The sequence below is a fragment of the Populus nigra genome, chromosome 1 (genome assembly GCF_951802175.1).
Source record: "Populus nigra chromosome 1, ddPopNigr1.1, whole genome shotgun sequence".
Classification (NCBI taxonomy): Eukaryota; Viridiplantae; Streptophyta; class Magnoliopsida; order Malpighiales; family Salicaceae; genus Populus; species Populus nigra.
This window is the reverse complement of record NC_084852.1, coordinates 15,734,214-15,743,178: the sequence shown is the minus strand read 5'-3', so window position 1 is coordinate 15,743,178 and position 8,965 is coordinate 15,734,214.

The window sequence follows — 8,965 nt, the reverse complement described above, 5'->3', positions numbered from 1 at the left end:
AGAAGGTCCTCATACTTCAGAATGAATCAAGTCAAAAAGTAAAGAAGAAACATAAATACTTTGATTAAAAGGTAAAATGGAAAATTTTGTCAGTTTACATCCACTACAATTAGAAATGTCACAAGTTTGCAAATTTCCTAAAGCTCTTGTGGATGCCAAAAATCTCAAACAAGAAGAAGAAACATGACCAAGACGAGAATGCTATAAATAAAAACTAGAAGATGAAGAACTCAAATGAAAAGAAGACAAATCAACAATAGTAGTAGCAGCAGCGGCAACTGGCACTTTTAACTCATCTAAAATATATAGTTCATTCTCCCTACGACCTGTCCCAGTTAGTTTCTGAGACTGCAAATCCTGTACACAACAGAAAGAAGAAGAAAAAATGATTAAATACTTACTAGAATCACATAATTGACAAACAGAAGCAATATTCAATTTGAGTTTCAGAAGAAGATAAATATTAGGGAGAGACAAGTGAGGTTTGATAACAGAACTAACACCTGCTAAGGGCATGAAAGTGTCATCAGTAGTCATAACAAGAATGGAGGGCGAAGGGGACACAAAGGTAAAAGATGAAGAATCTAGAAACATATGATGTGAAGCACTAGAATCTAAGACCCATTCAGAATACGACATACCTCAGGAACTATAAGGCAACTGATTTATAGAATGAGAAGCGGACATTGCTTGTGGCTGTAAGGAGAGAAACTTCTAAAATTACTCAGCTAGAGTATTAGGATCGGTGATAGAGCTTGATGAAGTTACTGCTACAGTATTGAGGTGTGGTGGTTTATAACTCTGAGGTGGTCTATAAGCATTAGATTGTGACTGGTTGTCATGATTCTAAGCTTGCTTATATTGTCTCAATTTGGGACACTGGCATTCCAATGACCTTTCTGCTTACAAAAACTGCACTCATCGAAGCCAACTCTTGTGTAAGGCTTATTCTGATGATTAAAGAATGGTTTAGAGGGTACTGCTAGTATAGAAGGATTCAAAGTAGAAAGACTTTCCTTTTTAAAATAAGACTGAAGACATATTTCTTCAACCAATAACCCACTAATAACAGAGTCAACAGAAGGCAGTGAAGAACGATACAAAATTAAATCTCTAAGTCCTTCAAAATCACTGCGAAGTGCTTTTAAAAATTGTACCAATCATTACTGCTCTCTACGCTAAATATTGACACCATATACCTTTAATTCTGTCAATTCTATAAGAGCCAATTGATCTCAAATATCTGTCATAACAAAATAAAACTCATGATTATTTATATTCTTTTGATGAAGAGCTCGTATGTCATTATTTAATTAATATTGCTTTGCAAAATTTGATTGCGTGAATAACCTTTGCAGATGATCTCAAACCTCCTTTGTTGTCTCATACTTCGCCAACTGCGTACCTATGGAATGCTCAACAGAATTGTTGATCTAAGTAATAATCTTTGTATTGTTTGCTTCCCTTGTATCTATCAAAACAATATCCCCCTCCTCAATATTCTTGGATATCATATAAGTTCCACCAATATATCCCCATATCTTCTTACCCTTAAGAAAATTTACCCTTAAGAAAATTTCTCATTACATAACTCCAATACAAATAATTCTTTCCATCCAACCTCACACTCACAAACTGAAGCGAATCATCTCTTTCGGCAACCATAATTAACAAACAAAAAGAACCAAAACACAAAAGCAACGAAAAACAAAGTACCAGATTGTAGAAACTGAACAGTTATTGCAAAAACTAAACAAATATCTTCTTGAAATTATATGATTACTCCAAAACACATTAGAAATTGCAGAAACTGAGTGCAAATATCAAATTACATAAACTGAAAGAAAGACAAAATACTAGATTTTGCAAAAGCAGAAGATAAAATACCACAAAAAAAGTTTACAGGGTGCGCTATCCCCTACAAATTCCCAGCCAACTCACTGCGGAGTTGAATCCACGAAAGCTGTGTTTGAGATTAAGCTTTATTCTAGAAAATCAGCTATGATATCATGTTAAATTAATTCAAATTAACATAAAAGAAAAACGAACATAAAAGAGAAGGAAGCTGGAATTCTCATTAATCTGTTTATTCTAAAGTGCTTAAGCTAACCCAAATACAAAATGATTATATATAGGTTAAACTGAAAATATTATTCTACCCTTAATAAATAAAAAAAGTAAATGTATTATTTAACAACTATAACATTAAAAGTACAGAGTAATCATTCTTTCAACATACAATGAAAGAAAAGGAGTATAAAAATGTACCTTATCAAAGTAGAGTCAAAAAGATCATTAGAAGACATATCAAAAAATTTACCCCAATTGACTCTAATACCAATATTGTAAAAAAGGTTTAAAAGCAAATAAAATGGTTTCTAATGTAAATGAAAAGAATCCAAATATATATAAAAAAAATACTCGCCATATGTTGCTCCAACACAATCCAAAATGAGCACTCTCATAATCAGTAAAGTTAATTGACTTTATAGCGAAAAGCATTGGTGATAGCAAAAAAACAAGGACCTTCAATATCTTATAAGTACAAAATGTTAGGCAAACATTGCTTGCATTATAAAATATAGAAACATGCAATAAATGCAATTAGGATGGAAATCTTCTTTATTAAAATTTGTTGGCATAAAAATTTTAATAGTATAAGCTCTTATATAGGCACACCCGAGTCATTAACAATGTAATAAGGGGGAAAAACCCAAGAAAAAAAAGGTACCAACTGCCACTGATGATATCCTTTAAAGATGAGAATCTTGAGGGGTAGTTTAGCTGGTCAGGTCTTGGGTTTGCTCCCCAATGATCACGAGTTTGAGTCCTTTCAGAGCCACTAGAGGCTTAAATGGTCAATAACTTCAAAGCCCGTGGGATTAGTCAAGGTGCACAAGCTGGCTCAGACACCCACGTTAATAAAAAAAGATGAGCACATTCATTTAAGAACAAACCAAGAGAGTTTGTTAGGAAATGAAATAATCACAAATGAGCACATTCATTTTCCAACATCAAATAACAAAACATAAAATAAATATATCTTGTTTTTTTTCTTTTCAATTAATTTTTTTGTTTAATTTTATTTTTTAATATTAATTTTTTTTCTATTTAGCTATCATACTCTCATGACACGAATCTCAGGTTTGATGGGTTAACCCAAGTGACTCAGATTTTTTTTAATTAGTTTTTTCCTTCAATTTCATCATTTGATATTGATTTAATTGAGAATTAAATTTCATGATTTGTTTTGTTTACTTTTCATTAAATTATCATGATCTCATGACACAAGAATAATGCTTAACGAATTAACCCGAGTTAACTTCGGTTGTTTTTTGTGTCTTTTATTTCATTGATTTTTTAAAAAAATTTTACTATTCAATATTGGATCGGTTAGGAATTGAACTTCATATCCTATAACTACTCTTCAGCTCTTTTTTTCCAACTTTAAACTTAAGTTTACATGTTGTTTCCCTTTACATATCTGTGACTTTCTCATCACTATCATCCTATAAGATCTAAAGTTCAACACCAATTATAGCAACGAGCTCAAAACTAAGATTTTTAAGCTCAAAGTTGTTTATACCCATTTTTGGGTCCCCTTACAAAAAAGAAGAAAATCAAAAATTAAAAAAAATATGTGGAAGAAAACAAAAAATAATAGCAGTGAGAAGAGGATACCAAAGTTTAGAGCAATTGAGGACTGAATTAAATAGTTCAAAAAGAACAAGGATTGTGCTGTAAATGGTGCTAAAATCCAGGGGTCCAATTACAATTTATCCATGGGCTTGATTACAAAATTACGAAACCCCAAGGATCAAATCAAAAATAGCCATTTGAATTGGAAAACGAAGTCGTTTCTTGGACAAATGTTTATTGACTTCTTCCTCAGCAATTGTTTCAGCACTAAAGGCAGTGAAGATGTTTCAACAGCAAAAACACTAAATTGCTTAGTTAAGGGGCATGTTTCACGACTACTAACCCTCTACATGTCGTTACCAAGCTGACTGTTACCACCACATGGCATTCTCTGGCCTTATAAAAGCTAAAGGAAGGCCATGATCAAAAAAGAAAAAGAAGGAAAACACAGAGAATGAAGAGAGAAGAGGGAAAGAAAACGAGAGAAGAACTGAAAAACCCAAAGGGAGACAAAAGGGGGACGAATGAAAATAAGTGAAAAACAAAAGGCACGCCCTCAACTTCTTCTTCAATAGTAGTTCCAAAGCTCCATCTTCAGCAGTCATTGCACCAGAAACAAAGCATTCCAGGGGAAGAAAAAAAAGGGGGAGGCATGAAGAAAAAAGAAAAAGAAAAAAGAAAAGGAGTAAGCGAATAGGAGATAGACACGAACGGGGGAAATAAAAAGGAGAAGATAGAACGAAAGGGAAGCCAGACGCAGTGAGTGGCATCCTAGCTTCTTCCTAAAATTCCAGCAACAAGCTCAGGAAAGGCTTCACCTAGCAATGCTTATAGATCAGGTAAGCTTTTTACTCCCTTCCCTTTCATTTATAATTACATAGACACTGTGCAGCTTGAATTTTAATTACCTCTTCACTGTGCACGCACACACTGCGCGTGCCTCTGCTGGCCAGCTGGGTCACTGGTTTGGACCAGTGACCAGGCTGGGCTGCTGGGTCTAGCTTAGCTTGACTGGTCTGAGTTGGACCCAACCCAAAAAAAATGATAGAGGGGAAGAGGAAAACCAAAAATAAACCAGTAAAGAAAGAAGCAAACAAACATAAACAGGGAAAAAACAGACAGAAGAATACCAAGAGAGAGGAGAAGACATAGACGAAAGGGAAGGAACAAGGCCGCAAGAAGAATAGAAAACAGAAACAGAGAGAACGAGAGACCAGAAACTAGAGAAGAAGAAGAAAAAAATAGAGAGAAAGAGAGGAGAATCGTCCAGCCATCGTCTTCGACTTTGCCTCCCTACACCAGGTAATTTCTTTTTCATTCCATCTTTTTTAGTTACATAACACTGTGCAAAGGTAATTTTAATTACCTTCACACTAAGCATAACATACGTAGTTCACGCATGCAGGCCTTAGTCAGCCGGGTCATTGGCTTTAGGCTAGTAACCCACCAAAAAAAAACAGAGAGATTTGTGATTTTTGGCGTACTTATTTTGAGGTTTGTATTTTTATATTGTAAAAATATAAATCTGGTTAAAATACCTGATTTTCTACGAAATGTTGCAAAAAAAATATCTTGAAAAACAAAAACAAAAAAAATATTTTGTTTTCATGCATATGGTCAAGTCTCTCAAAGATTTAAAAAAATCATATCGTAGTTTCATACAATATAGAAAATTTTAAAAAAAAATATGTCTTAGCATGCATTTTCGGCTTTAAAAACAAGTTTATTAAAGTTATGAGAACTAGGCCAATATTTCAAAAATAAAAAAAAATATTTTTTTTTCTTTTGGTATCTAGGATTACGATCTTATACGTAAGATGTACTTTTGATATTAAATAGAAAAGTTCATTTTTTTTTTATTGATGCTAGAGCAATTAGATTTTCTCTACCTGATAAGATAATGATCTCCTTATTGAGGGAAACTTTTCTTCTCTTTTTAAGAAGTCATTGACAAGATAACTTTCAAAATCTTTAAATCACATCAAACCACGAAGCAGCTTACCTTAGGTAGGGTGCGCTAGAGGTGCTAATACCTTCCCTAGCCACAATTGTAATATCTCACATCGGCGGGTGAGGGTTTAGTGGCTGGCCTTATTAGTAGCGTTGGTTGCTAACATGTTGTATGCGTTTTGGGACATCAAGTTTAGAAGTGGGCTTGCATCACCAAGAACAAAACCATGAGGGCGGTAAGGCCCAAAGCGGACAATATACGACATGTTGAGCCGGGCTGTTACATTTGGTATCAAAGCCGACCTCATTGGCTGTCCAGTTGTGCCAACGGGGTCGTCAGGCTCCTTAAGAGGGGTGAATTGTAATATCCCATATCGGCGGGTGAGGATTTGGTAGCTGGCCTTATTAGTAGTGCTGGTTGCTAACATGTTGTACGCGTTTTGGGGTTTCAGGCTCAGAAATGGGCTCGCGTCACCAAGAACAAAACCGTGAAGGCGATAAGGCCCAAAACGGACAATATACGACATGTTGGGCCGGACTGTTATATTTGGTATCAGAGTCGACCTCACTGGCTGTCTGGTTGTGCCAACGGGGTCGTCAGGCTCCTTAAATGGGGTGGATTGTAATATCCCACATCGCGCAGGTGAGGGTTTAGTAACTGGCCTTATTAGTAGTGCTGGTTGCTAACATGTTGTACGTGTTTTGAGGCGTCAGGCTTAGAAGCGGGCTCGCATCACCAAGAACAAAATTACGAGGGCCATAAGGCCCAAAGCGGACAATATACAACATGTTGTGCCGGGCTATTACACACAACCAGTCCCTTACCCGTGAATCTCTAACAAAGACCAGCACACTCGGGTTTCCTAGTGACCCTGAACCAAATACTAGGTGATGACTCTCAAGAATCAATCAAACGAACGAACAAAAATCACCATCAAAGTCGCGCGAGCACGTGCGTCAAAATATTCAGGGTTTTGAAAATTTTAAGGTTTCGACTTGCCTTTATAACATGGGCTATCAATTAGAGGAGCATGACATTATTTTTTATCATAAGCAAGATTTCTCTTCATTGACCTCCTCCATTTAGAGAGAAATAGAGGTAGAAATAAAAAAAAATAATTATTCCAAAACATAAAAGAATGTAACATGCACATTTGAATAGTGCAAAACTGAGACAATAGGCTCAGATATGTAGATAAGTGTTTTTATGGTTGATCCTTAATCGTATGCATAAGTCATAATAGTCAGTAAAATGTAAACCATATACAGATCAATTGAGGTTATATAGGAACAAAGGAATAGTAAAAATACCATTAAATGCAAGGATGAAAGCAAAAAAATCATTTAGCATAAAACATCCACCCAAGACATTAGCAATAATCGAGCCCCTTTCCACAATTATCTAGGAAAAACAAACAATCAAACCTAAAATAATAATTCAACTCTTTAATTGAAACTGATAAAAAAAACCTTAAAACCTAAATATTCCTAATTCTTTAACCTAAACTTTAAAATCTTATGAAATCCCCTAATTAATTGCAATAGTTCATTTTCAATTTTTTTTCCATGACTCTATTATTATATTCTCTGCTCCTTTCTTCATGTTCTCTACTTCCACAATCACCATCATTAGCTCTTTCATCTCGCTCCCTTGCTCTTATTTTTGCCACTGTAGGATACTCTTTAAATCTTATTGTCAAAGGTTTAGAATGATGGTTTTTATGGATGAATAAATGATGGACTTAGAATTGAGTGAATTATTTCTAAATCTATTTATTCTAAAGAAAATTTTAATGATTAATTTGAATTGAGGTTTTATATATGAATAAAATGAAAATTATAGATTTTTATATTTAAAAGGTTTAATTTTATTACAAGTAATACAAATATGAAAAGGCATGCAAGTAAATCATTAGAAAATAAAAAGGAGTTTACACAATTGGACTTTTAAAGTTCTTTAAAATCCAAAAACTCACAAGCAAGATTGACATAATCTTAAAAATTCAAAAATCAGATTTGAGATAAAACCTTGACCTAAAGATAACCATGTATCAAAAAAACCAAATGTATTGGAATTGAATTGGATCTGTTGATTATAAAGAATTAGAAACTCATAGTATACAAAGAATACCCACAAAGTTATTTATACTTTGAAAAGTTCAATTGTTTTTTGTTCAGCAAAGAAAAAATATATTGTACTAAATAAACCAATAATTTTATTCAATAATCCATGACTACTTAAATTTGACAACAATAAACAATTTAATAAGCTTAACAAACAGTCGTAGAAACCTTAATGGATCACGAACCAAAAACCCCCCCACAAAAAAAAAAACCTAAAGGCCAACATTAGTAATAAACCCTAAACAATGATTAATGGGTTGTCATGAACCCAAATTAAAATAAAAATCCAAATTAAAACTAAAACAAGTCTAAAATAATAAAAATAACATAAAATCTAAATAATAAATATAGTTATTCATGAAACAAGCTTAAATAGCGTAAAACAATTGCTTTTCTTATCTAGAATCCTCTACGATTGAATTTAACATCTAGAAGGCTTAGGATAGTTGTAGCCACTCCTTAATGTCTCAAATTAACTAGGACAACTCTTATTTTAATTTCTAATTAGATCCCATATTCTACCACCCTTTAACTTCCTTATATAACGTAAAATCCTTGCAATTCATGGAAAGAAAAATTATCCAAAATAAGCAAAGTAATCTGCTATTAAATACAATCATCCATCATTTTCTTGTATAGTTAGGATAAATAAGGAATTCTTGTAAGAAAATGATTTTTTTAACATTATATGAATCTTTGCCACATTTAAAAGCTATGTTGTTGTCCATTAAAGATTCTAGTAGAACTAGTAAACTCCTAAAAATAAGTTGTTAGATATTCTTGTATCATTTTGAATCATTTTCTAAACTGGTTTGAAATAGCAAAAGGTAAAAAGAAAAATTTTAGAACATTAAAAAAGTCCATAAGTCAAAAGATAACAAATATAAAAATATATACAACACATTCTAGCCTTTATCGTAATGTTTTTCTAAACTCCAATTAACTTGAAATTTTAACCCAATATTGAATAATACTTTTGAAAATTTCTGATAAAATTTTAGCTTGATTCGATGGTTAAATTGAAAATTATGCGCGTTAATGTATATTGGACAAAAGGTAACATTACGCTAAAATCTAAATCTGATTATCTAACCCTTGCATGAATCGTATTACTTAGTCTATTTATTCTTTAAAAAGTTTTAATGATTAATTTGAAATGAAATTAGAGATTTTTATAATTTGAAGGTTCAATTTGATTACAAGTAATACAAACATATGAATACATGCATGTAAATCCTTAGAAAACAAAGAG